This window comes from Zonotrichia albicollis, chromosome 3 (genome assembly GCF_047830755.1).
Source record: "Zonotrichia albicollis isolate bZonAlb1 chromosome 3, bZonAlb1.hap1, whole genome shotgun sequence".
NCBI lineage: Eukaryota > Metazoa > Chordata > Aves > Passeriformes > Passerellidae > Zonotrichia > Zonotrichia albicollis.
The window spans coordinates 38,862,450-38,875,429 of record NC_133821.1 but is presented as its reverse complement, the minus strand read 5'-3'; positions in this window follow the sequence as shown (position 1 = coordinate 38,875,429).

The following is a 12,980-nucleotide window of genomic DNA, read 5'->3' as shown; positions in this document are numbered from 1 at the left end:
TTGCCTGCTTCTCTGAGAGCTGTACTCAGGATACTCTGATACAGGGAATGTCCACTGGGTCCTGAGTGGAGAGCACACATCTCTCTGGGCTGTCTATGCTTTCAATGCTAAATATTCTTGCAAAACTCCTTGTAGAAACTCTTCACTATGCATAGCTATAAAGACTGCTTTTTAAAAACTAGGTTAAAAGAAAAGGCACTCAAAATTGACCACACAATGGTTGATATGATTGTAACATGGATACTTAGTTAATGATTGTTCCCCTAAAATATAATCAGGTGGACAGATAAACATGTATTGAAAACATATTTAAGTCCAAACTTCAATACTTATACCTGAAGTAACAGCAAAGAGTGTAGAACAGACCTGTGCAGTTTTACTAAGTCCTTTCTGCTTTGTCAGTGTGAGTTTTAGTGGGAATACTCGCTCTAGTTCTGCTCGTTTCTTTTTAGGGGAGACCAGAATCACTGAAACTCTGCAAGGGAAAGCTGAACCACGTTATTCTTATCTAATTCAGAGCCCTGCATATGTTGCATGGTACCACTGAGGTAGCTCCTTTTCCATCAAGCCATCCTGCAGTGGTACCTTGTTTATCTTTAATTATGTGCTGTTTATTAACAGAAAACAGTGAAAACAATCAGCTGTTCAGGGAACAGGAGCAAAATTACTGAAGCAAAACAGTTGAAAATTTTCAAACAAACTGGTTTGGTGTTGGAAATTGTATTTCACATACACGTGCACATTCTGTTTAAAATTGCAAGGAAAGTTTTTGAACCTTTTTTAAATTTGACAAGACAAAAGCATCTTGTTCCAATTATAATTTTAGATGTTGCACGCAGTCTAAGTTGGTACAAAGCACTTTGAAAAGCAATTTCAGGATTTTATTTTACTTTACCATTTTTTGTATTTTTAATTATAAAGCAAGCTTGAATGTTTTGACATCTTCCAGAGAGGATGGAAAGCCTGTTTTGAAGTTTGTGTGGCCTGAGGTTGGTCAGTATCTTATGCAGATGTGAGATCAGCACCCTACATAAGTGGGTGGCCTGTAGTGGAGGAGTTAGATTGCAGGAGTTTAGACAAAACAGAGAAATAAATATTCACATCAAAGCTGCACAGCCTGTCTATTTTAGCCTTGGTTAGGCTTTAATGGATGGCTGTTTGAGTGTGCCTACCTCTAGCTGCCTCTGAACCAGAGGAGTGTTAGAAATGTTAAAATTTGTAGTGCAGGGTCTTAGGACTTCATTGTCATTGGATTTCCCCACGTGGTGGAAGTTTTGAGTTTTGATCAGCTATACAGATGTTTGAGGAAAGTTTCAAAGAGGTTTCAAAAAAGACAGGATTGATCCAAACACAGGGAAAAGCAGATAAGAGCACCCAACTTGAGGACCAAGATATTTGGCTTCATTCTATATGCTTAGAATACAGTAGCCAAGAGGGAATAATCCTGTTGCTGTAAATAGAGAGAAGTGCTACATTACCTGATAGGTCTGGTTTTCAGTGTCTGAGATCCTTAGTCAGCCCTCTTCAAGGTGCTAAGTGACGAAAAAAGAAAAGCAGGACTGTTACCTGGTTCCTCCTAGTGGGCATGACCTGAAGCATTTGGGCACTGTCACTCTTTGGGGACTAAACTGCTGAGAAGCAAACTGTGTGTCCTACTTCATTTTCTGGTCTGCTCCTGGCACAAAGCTGAAACGTTACTGGCTGGATTTGTGATGGCACAGTTGTGGCAGGGCTCATAGGGAAAGTTATTGAGGCAGGAATTTGTCACACTGGTCACTTGAATATCCCTAATAAGAAACTTCTAGCACATGAGTAAGAGAGAAGAAAGTGGCAATACAATTGCTTCTTTATATTCAACTGATGTTTCCCAAATGGAGCAGTAAATTCATAAGACGTACACCATGATCTAGTTTTCCCTGGAGCAGCACCCTCTGCTACCTCAGAGTAGTTACAATTATTACCATCACATGAGCAGGTAGATGTGCTGAGATCAAGGTGTGCAGCACACACAGCAAGAGGGGCCACCTGATGGTGAGAGAGGCAACCTGAAACGGAGAGGCTGATTCCCCTGAGGGCTGTGCAGCCGTTCAGAGGGACCTCGGCAGGGTGGAGGGATCTGAGGTTCCAAGTGCAGAACAACCTCATGGAACAGCACAGGCTGAGGAAAAGCAGCTCTGTGGAGAAGGACCTGGGAGTTCTGGTGGACAATAAGCCATCCATGAGCCAGCAGTGTGTCCTATGGCCAAGGAGGCCACTGGTATCCTGGGGTGCATTAGGAAGAGCACTGCCAGCAGGTCAAGGTGATCCTGCCCCTCTGCTCAGCCCTGGTGAGGCACATCTGGAGTGCTGTGTCCAGTGCTGGGCTCCTCAGTACAAGAGGGACCTGGAGCTGCTGGAGCCAGACTAGCAGAGGACAACAAAGATGATTAAGGGACTGGAACATCTCCCTTAGCAGGGAAGCTGAAGGAGCTGGGCCTGGTCAGCCTTGAGAAGACACAACTGAGAAGGAGCTTCATCAATGTCTATCAGTATCTGAAGGGGGGAGCCAAGAGAAAGGAGCCAGGCTCTGTTCCATCTGAGCAATAGGACAGGAGGCAACAGGAAGAAGCTGGAACACAGCATTTCACCTGAACATGAGGAAGATCTTCACTGTGTAGGTGACTGAGCACAGGAACAGATTGCCCAGAGAGGTTGTGGAGTCTCACTCGATGGAGATATCCAAGAGTCCTTCCAATGGATGAATGTGCTTGAGCAGGGAGCTTGAACCACTGTGGTCCCTTCCAAACTTACCCATTCTGTGATTTTGATTCTGTAAATGGGAGGACAGATGAAAGGAAGCATTGCAGTATGCTTGAGTCATGTATTATCTCACTGGCATTTGCTTAACAAGCCTATTCTGAAATGCAGTTTTTGCTTTGCCCTGCTTTCAAATTCTTTAAAAAAATCCTTTTAGAAAAAATTAGGCAGAGGTTAATAGTAGCTTTGCTTTGAAATCTGCTTATGCTTTACATAACATAAAAGCCTGCCTGTCTGTGTTGGATGTCTGCTTAGTTCTGTGCCACCTTGTATGAGCATAACAAGTAAAACTCAGTTTTAAACAACAGAAGGTCAAGCGAATTCTAGTTAATCCATTTATTTCAATTTGCAGAAAGCAGGGGAGAAAAATATAAATCAGTGCAGAATAGAATGATACTCAAATGGTAAACTTCTCATGCAAATTCAGAGTTCAAACAGAGGAAAATTTAGCCTGTTCATCCACAGTCTCTACATTGGGATCAAGTACAGCCTTTTCCTATTTTAAAGGAGAAAGTTTTCCTCATTGGGAGCACCACTGTGGCCAGCAGACAGCATCTAGCAGGTCTTGTAGCAGCCACAAGGAGCACTGCATTTTGTCAAGTAAGTGCAACCAGCCATAACGGTTCATATAGATGATTCCTGGGTCTTGGGGCTCTTTTTCCCCACAGACTTTATTTCTTTCATGGGAAAACTTTCCTGGATGCAGGACATGCATTGTAGCGGGAAATTAGTCAGTCTGGGTTTGGCCAGTTCAAGTGTTGCCACCTGCTGCTGAGGTGAAACATCCCACTCCTCTGAGATCAAATGGGGTGCCCAGCAAAGATGGCCATAGAGGTTCTGGCTACACAAGTGTCTCTGTTAGAGCCAGCCTGAATCCCTTGGCACAGCACCACATCATGGATACATGTCTGCAGCCCAAAATCCATGAGCTTGCATGGCTGCCAAACTGCATGGCACAGTCGTACCTAGCGAGATGAGATCCCTGCTGTCACTTCTAGCTCATTTTCGTTATTGTTGCTTTTCAGATTTGTCTCTGGGCTTGCTGAAGTATCTGTAGCTTTGTTTCCTGCAGAGAAAATGCTAGTTTGAATGCTTCTCTCTCAAGAAAGATATAAAGCATCACTGAGCCAAGGGGTTTCTACCCATTCTATTCAATAGACTTCAGGTGAGGTCCTAAATCTGCTTGTGTTCTACTTTCTTTCTACTTTAACCACTCTTATATTACTTCCTATGTCATATTTCTTGGCCATTGGTAGCACTTGAGAAAAGTTCCTGTTAATATTGAGCATGACTGTGTTCATTAGTGTGCTGATGACTCTTCATATCACTGAGGGAGGATGCTGAGAAAGATGCCTGGAGACATCCCCCTCTTTTCATATTTCAAATTCATAGTTATTTGTACCATCTTTACAGTGTTTAGGGATATCTTAGCTTGCATGACCTGCCTCATAGCTGAGACATTTCAAATAAATTTTGAGAGGAAACTGTGTAAATTATCTTCTATAACCTAACCCTAAATGTGATGCTTCTTTTTCTGTTCCTGGTGGTATGTCTAAAATGAAACAAACACCAGCAATATCAGCTACTGAAATTAACCAAAGATTTGTGCTTTAGAGACCTAGGCAGTGGATTACTCTTACTTCTTTTATCCTCTGTATGCCTATAGATTTTTTTTCACCTCTCAGAATTTGTTCCTTTTCATTTTATTGGCAATAGATGTTGTCATAACTGCCACAGAGAAGAGCTCGGCAATTTTTCAAGGATGCTTTGCTATACTGCATTTTCTGTCCCAAGATGGAAGTCAAATGTGTTGGCAGAAATTCTGCAGAGCCCAAGAGACACTTCCTCATGAAGGAGTTAGGTGCAGCCAGAGAGTTTGGCACAGGTGGTGACAGAGCTCTCTCTGAGTCTCATCAGTGGGCACCAGGAGCCATCCCTGTCACTGAGGTTTCCACAGGTGCTGTAGCTCCCTGCACATGGTTCAGGATTTGTCCAGGTGAGGTGTTTGGTATCCAGGTGTGGTGGGATGGCCATGGCTGGCAGCCAAACTCCCACTAGTTGCTCACTCGCTCTCCTCCTTAAGAGGAAGGGGAGAGAGAATAGGAAGATCAGGAATGAGAGCTCATGTGTTGAAATGAGGACAAGGAGATCACTTTCAGTTACCATCATGGGCAAAACAGGCTAGATTTGAGGAAAATTGAATTAATATATTGCCAATTATTTATGTATTTAACTATCTGGGTACTGGAAGACAAAAAGGCTAACACTGAACACTCAGAGAAAGCATCTTTCCTTCCCCCTTTCCAAGGCTCATTTTTTCTCCTTCATCCTCGTTATCACATAACACAGGTTCTGTCCCTTGAGCAAGGCAAGGGGGACTGGGCTTGTGGGCAGTGTGGAGCAGTTCAGCCCTGCTGCTCCCTTCCTGTCATGCTCCACCGCCCTGGTGTGGGTCCCACCCAGCTGCAGGGAATATCACATTCCCAAACCATCCACTGACACAGCATTCAGCACTCCAAATGCCCGGGGCTGGCCACGGTGCCTGCTGCTGGGCCAGGTCCCCCAGGAGTGGTGGCCCTGGGCCCTGTGCTGGGTGCCACAGGAGCAGCAGCCTCAGGAGCAGACAGGATGCTCAGAGCCTGGGGAGCCCGTGCTGGCCCTTGTCTCAGTGTCCAGGAGTGAGGGTGAAGGTGCTCGGCACACTGCAGCATAAGGCTATCAATAATAAACCTTTTAAAATATCTCAAAAGCAGTGCTGTGATGACAGCCCAAGTAATTAATTCCATTACTTTTAATAGACCCTTCAAACAGTGCCAAGTCAGTGACATCTGCTGCGGTGTGGAAGTACCTTCAGGGAAGAACATTTTTAATACAGTGATACCTCAAAAGGCTGGCCACAGATAGGCTGAAAATGGCCATGCAGAGGATGAAATGTTTTAGCAGACTGTTAAGCTCTCCTGCTTCTTGCTCAGCCAAAAAAATGACCATTCACCCACTTAGTGGTGGATGATTTAATTGCAGTCTGCTTCTAAAAGCACATAACCCGCCTGCCTAAGATGCATTCTGCACTTCTTGGAGAGGCCCATGTTCTGCACCTTAATTCTGGTTTTTATCAGATTATTGCCATCTTATCATACTATTGCTCATTTTAGCAGAGTTGTCTTTGACCCCCAGTCCAGGAGAGTCCTCACCCTCAGCTCATGCACAGCCTTGCTCCAGAGCAATTAAGAAGTCTGATTAACAGCAGCAGAGTCTGTGGAGCTGGAGTTTTCATAGAAACATCAATTCACTTTCTGCTCTGGTCCTCTTGGGGAACCAATGCAGAAGATGTTATTAAAATAGGGTTTGTTTATTGACCTTCTCTAATTTCTGTGTTCATAAAATAATCTTGTTTATTAACAAGTAATCTTTAGCTGAGATGCACTGTGTTCCCTGAAACATTTTGTGCAGAATCCATGGATCGAAGCTGGAGAAACTGAATACCGGGGAATTAATTTCAGAGGATATGATCTCATAATCTCACTATTTATCTCTGGAGATAGAGAGATTTTGGCTGGCAGCTGCAACCCTAGAGATAAGTGCATTTGAAGGAAATTGAACCTTTTAAAAAACGTATTACATTTTTATGCTTGTGTCAAGTCTCAGGGTTTGGATTAAATGCCAGGTTTGTTCTTGTTTTAGTGTTTGTACCTGGCCCACTCTTATTCAGTGGAGTTAATGTGGAAATAGATAGCAACCTAACTTTATGATGCTGCCCCAGTAAATCTCAGGAGGACTGGTGGAAATGCAGCTTCCTTTCCAAGCCTTCATGACTGTCTGCACCAAGAATTCAGTGCTGCAGTGGCAGTGCAGGGCTGGCAGAGTTGGCTTCACTTCTCACAACCGGGGACTTGCACATCTGATTTTTTTTTTTCCTAGAGCCATTCTGCAGCCCCTTCATTCTTTGTTAGCCATGGTGAATCAGTGATCCCACTGTGCTTCAGAAATGGAGGGAGAGCAGGAGTGTCCTATCCCAGGTGGAAGTTTTTATTGTTTGAAAATGTCACCATGTAGAAAATAGTGGAAAAGTTGTGTAAGAGCAGCATGGAAGCAAGGGAGGACTGTTCAGTAGATCTTTTTTATCTCTATGGCATGGAAATAGAGAGCTGGCAGCAGTGTTCCAGCGCCTGGAAATCTCCAAGGTAATTTCCAAGATTTGCCGATAGCTTACATGGAAATTGGACAAATAATTTTACAAAACAGTATTTCCCAGCTAATTCCTCTTCCCTGTGTGCTGTTTCCTCAGTAAATGGCTGTTCTGTCACCAAGATTTACTTATTTGGCTGCATTGTTCCTTTACACATTATGTGCCTACATTTCAGAGATTTCCAAAGGACTCATGATTTCCCCTGACATTAGCTAAACCAGCTGGAGCTCAGTATCTGAAAAAGGAGGCTTGCTCTGTTCCTTTAAAGCAGCAAGCAAAAACTCAGCCTCCGGCATTTAAACCCAGAGCCAAAGCCAGGTCACATCAGCTCTGGTGCAGTTAAGCGCTTGGGTAGGTGAGTAGGCAATGTTTAAAGTTACATGTCTGTCTGTCCTGCTGCGCTGCAGCCAGTGCCCCAGAAGCTCAGGTGGAACGAGCACTTGGATGCCAATGGGCCAAGCTACCCCTTGTGGGGATCATCCTGTCATATCTGGTGAGCTGGACCCCTCAGAGGAGCAGGAGCTCAACCTCAATTCTGCTTTATTCACCCCAAGTGAAGGGAACAGACACAAACTCTCATGAGAAGGGAAATAGTCTGGCAAGGAGGTACAGGACATCTGCAAGAATTAACATTGAGGATCTGATAGTGAGGCCTTTAAAGGAAGCAAGACCCTTGTAAAAAGGGCCTGAAAGCCTTGGGCTGGGCTTGTAGGTACCAATTTTGGGAAGAGACTTTAGGGAGCAGTGTGAAAGTGCAAGGTGCAGGGCAGGATGCTTTAGAAACAGTGGCTCCTGGGGCCCACAATGTGTGGGAGTTCCATAATGCTGCTGATGCTGACTTTCCTGCCAGGAAGGGGGAAAAGTCTTCAGCCTGGCTGAAGACTGATGGGGGATTTTTTTTTCTTTTCTTGGACTTTGGTTCTGAAATCTATAGAACATTAAGTCATTTCAGCTGGGTCATGACCCTGTGATGAGAGAATCTGATATAAATGAGCCTATGACTAAGCTGAATAATCCCTTCCTTGAGGAAAACTTCTCTCTGTGCAGTGTAGTTATGGTAGATGTAGTCATCCCTGCTGTATGAAGCAATCCCACCACCTCACATACCCAAAGTTACCATAGGATAAGTGAGAATGAAAGTCTTTGTGCGATGTGGTGCGGAAACAGCATCAAAAAATGCAAGCCACCTTGAAATGCTGATCCTCTGCTGAGGTGTTTTGCATGTTGCAAATCACAATTAGATTTTCAGAACGGGGAGAAGAAAGAGCAGCACCAGCAGAGCACTTGCAAGAGGGGCCGTGCCAGACACCGAATGTGTTCTCATTCACGGGCACACCATGAGTGAGAAGTGCTGCCTGAGATTACAGGATGAGATTCAATAGGTGTTAATAAAGGAAAAAGAGATAATTAGGCCCCCTTTTTGATGAACCTTTGCCTGCCACAAACTTCATCATGCGAGCCTAGCAGTTCTCACCTGTTGTAGCTGAGGTGCTGCAGATGTCCCCAGCACAGGGTAACGTGTGAAGGACAAAGGGAGCCACCCCATGCACCTGGGGAGGGGGTTGTGCATCTGTCAGAGGCTAGCAAAGGTGACATTCTGACAGCAAATGCCACAGAGAGAAGACTGCTAAGAAGGCTGTCTTCTCCTTCACCTTCTGATTCCCCACCAGGTTAACTGAAATGCTTGGAAACTGTTTTTGGTGATGTTCACTAACTTGTTGAACCCAAGTCCTTTCCCATCCTAGCTGTAGAAGATAAGAAGAAGCAGAGACCTTGTGTGTGTTGCAAGCATGATTTCAATGAGTGTTTCCTTCTATTTTCACTTTGGCAGCCATGGGCCTATGAGTTGTTCTCTAACTTATGTAATGGACTCAAGTACTAAAATCCTTTCTGAAAAAAAATCACCTAGAACTAAGTAGATTTTAGTAAAACTGCACAAGTTAGGTTTTATAATGGCCTATTTCAGTGCCCACTGGAATCCATAGAAATGTTTCAACTGATTTGGGTGACTACTGATGAGATGAAGTAGGCAGCTTCATTGAAAACCTGGAGGAGAATGGTGATGATGCTATATTAAGGCTGTGAACAAAACCCATTTACTCTTGCTAGCATCAGTAAATGGGGGAAGAGGGTTTTTTGGATTTTTTGTGTCTTTTTTACAGTGAAAGAATATAAAGGTTAGGAAGAGAGAGGCCCTGGAGCAAAGAGAAATATGAGAATGAGTCAGAGCTTTCAGCAGGACCTGACTCTGGCTGGGGTTTTCATCTTTGTGCTCAAAATGAATACAGTGTACAGAACAATTAAAGAAATCAAGCTTACATGCAAAGTAACTGAAGTGGGTGAATTTCATACACATGATGTCTTAATTTTTTGATCTGCAAAATGAAATGTGACAAACTTTTAAAGAAATGCAGTCATCCTTGTTTGAGTACTAAGTGCTCTGTGGGAGGTGGAGCGCAGATTAAATCAGAGTCTGTGGATGTCAAGGGTCCGTTTTTGAGTGTGACAGAGGTGATAATGAGGTTAAATTCCACATGGAAAATGGGTGATTCACGGGAGCTGAGCTCCAATGCTGCTTTCTGCACCATGGTCTGTGCCCTGCTCAAAGGTCAGCTGGAACAACAGAGCCAGGAGAAAAGCAGCAATGAAAGCCAGTTTCTCTTTGCCCTGATACAGAGTGAGAAAGGAAACTTTGCCCTCTTCATCTCAGGTTTTCCACAGTTGCACTGCTTTGGCAAGGAAGATACAGGTATATAGAAATCTGGTGTTTTAGGATTTTTTTGTAACATGTAAAATTTTATTGACGGTTTTTGCTGATGCGGACTCCACTTGCAGGGAGCTCCACATCTTTGCTAAGCTGCAGTGAAGTCAGGAAGCTCCACACTAATCTGGAGGTATCCTATGCAGAGATCTGTCACTGTAGGGTTTTAAACACTGCATGACATAAAGATTATTTGCTGAACAACAAGCAGTTTTGTGTTTGAACATGTTTCAACAATGTGACAAAGACTTGAAAAAAATTTCTCCCAACTTTAATTGAAGAGCTGATTGCTAAGCAGAAAAAAAATAGAATTACTTCTTTCCTTGTGTTTTACCTTCTTAGTTGGCACATCTCCAAAATCTGCTGATACAAAGATAAATCTGCATTTTTTGAGAAAGCCATAAGTAAATCCAAATCATTTACTTGGCTGTGCATTACCACTCCACTCAAATTCCTTTCTGAAGTGATGAATATACAAGGAACTTGAATAGAGTGCAGAGGAATAAATGCTGCAACAATTTAAAAGGGGGAGGAAAACCCACAAGGCATGCTGAGCTGCTATTTTCCAACTTATCAGTTAGTTGTTGGGGTTTTTTTTCTGAAGCTGCTGGATTGGTTTCCTCTGTCGTTCCTTTCTCTGCCTGCTGGAGGATGAAATGATCCCTGGTGAAAAGAGAAGTCTATGGCTTTAAATCCTGTTCTATGGATTGAAGTGGATCTTCATTTGTGCTTAGACTTTGTGCCAATCATCTCCCAAGAGAATTTCATTCATTTAAAAAAAATAAAGCTTTATTTCTCTGTTTTATGCATATTGGGTAATGTTCGGTCCCAACTACTGTTTTAGCTCAGTGAAGGAAAGTTTTGTTCTTCATTTACGCCCACAACTTAATCAGTGTTTGTGGATATAATATCTTTTATTTCCTCTTTAGCTCTGTTTTAGCCCACCCATATTGTATGAAGGATTTTGCCACTTTCCTTCTTAAGCTCTTAGTTTTCCACCAGGCACTGTGGTGTATGAGTGTGACAGAGCAGAATGGAGTTGCCAGGCACAGTCTCATGGGGAAAAAACCCAATTCCTTGCCTTTTTGTTTACCAGTATGATGTTTTTCAGACAGATCCCTAAGTATTTTTTCTGAATTTCTCCTTCAGTAACTTGTTCATATCAGGATTCATTCTGAGGGACAGAAAATTCCAGGTAGGTGTGGTCCATCTGCCATCAATGAGCCACCCTGCTTCAAAGGACATAACCTCACACCAATCTTCACATACTGTTCCACTTTCTTCCTAATTGTCTAGTCCAGAAAATACTTCCCTCCAGCTCAAGGTCAGAAAGTGGAATGTAGTTGATAGCCAAGACCCAAACTGAGAGAAACCTATGGGTCTTTTGTGCAGGAAATGTGAAATGCTGTGTGGTTCCTTCCCTAAGTAATTATGTCTGTGGCCCCAGTTGTGCTATCCCTTGTAAGATATATGTACATATATATATATACACATATACACACACACACACACACACATATGTATTGCTTTCAAACAGAAGTGGTGAGATGTGAACTTTTGGGCAAAATTCATGTTATCAACTTTTCCATCTGCAGAAGTTTGGTCTTGTTCGGAGGTAGGTTTTGAAAAGTTGTTACATTAAATGTAGGCCTCTAACAGTGGAGCTGAGCTGATAATCACAGAAACCAAAGAATTCAGCTTATCCAAAAACCTAGCACAGGGCAAACAGCAAAGGTGGATGCTTCCCACCCCAGACCCCTCCTGGCAGGGGAGGCTGTGGCTGCCTCCCTATTCCCAGCGGGCACTTTGCCTGCAGAGCTGCTAGTAATAGAGTATTGACTCACTGCCACTCGAAATATCTGCATGCTGATGTTGCCCAGGACCCAAAGTGTATTAGCTCTGCATTAATTGAAATGTAGCTTTCAGCAGCCCCTACAAACGTGCCCAGCTGCAGTGTGAAAGCATTTGTTTCCAGCGGAGATCCTGATAACTGGTGAGACTCGGAGCGCTGACTGACCTTTGATCATCGGCTTTCAGCCTGGCTCGCTGCCCTGCTGGGAGGAGGAAGGGAAAGTTCTTCCTTGTAAAAGCAAACTTCATGTCAGTGTCTCCTGTTAACATTTAGTTTCTTTAGCTAAAAACACAGAGCTTTGAAACTCCTTTTGCACTGAATCGCCTGTCTCCTTTTCCTAGTGATACTCATAGCTCAGAAGTTATGTCTTCATTTTTAATCCATATGTGACTTAAATTTTGATGAATATTGCAGCTGCTGCATTTCCAAGTTTGCCTGTCTCCTAGCTTTCTCCTCATTTCACCTCAAAAACTGCCTTGAGATTTTCCTCAAGGCTGCCAGATTCAACTTTACCTCTTCCTTGGAGCCTCCTTAGCCCCCCTGTTTAGGGACAAAACCTCTTGTTGGGCGCTGCCCAAGGGCAGCCCTGGCTGTGCTCCCCAAGGACTGGCAGGGTAAGAGCCAGCAATCCTGCAGGCTGCTGTGTGCTTCTGCAGCCCTTGGACTTCTGAGAGAACCAGGGCTCTCATGCCTGCAGCTCCTTCAGGACTCATTCCCCTTCATCCTCCCCTGGTGCTTTTTCTGATCGTTCTTCAAGGCAGGAGGGTCAACTGACACCTGTTCAAATGTAGGTTTTAGATTGCTGCCTGCTATATGACCTCGTTCCTCCTCTGACTTTGGAGCAATTTGTGCAACCTGAGCTTGACTCCATGCATTTCTCTGAAATCACTCTGATTTATCCTGATTACACAAAACCCCTGTGGCCCATGTCGCTGGTAATGTGGCTCAGTACTAGGAACAATAGCAGATAAGGATGTTTGGCTTCCACCACACCCAAAACCAATACAAAAATGAAAAATTACTAACAATTACTAAGGCAAACTTTAAAAAATGAAATGCAGAAAGGGGAGCAGAGAGGTCAAAATATTTAAAATAGATTCAAATTGAATACAAAAATTAACGCATCCCAGATCCCCAAAGGCAGCTGCTCACTTTGAACTTTCAGGGTGCACTGCACTACTGCACTGCAGGTAAATAACCACAACCTCAGGGCAATGGCTCATTCAGAAATATGCTAATTTTACACTAAGCCATTGTTAACAGGCAGGATTTAATGGCAGTGGATGTTGTTGGTATCTAGTCTCCTAAACAAATCTTAAAGCATTTTGATTTGCCTTGTTATTAGATCAGTTTGGTGTTTCTGGCACATTTCTTGCTGAAAAATA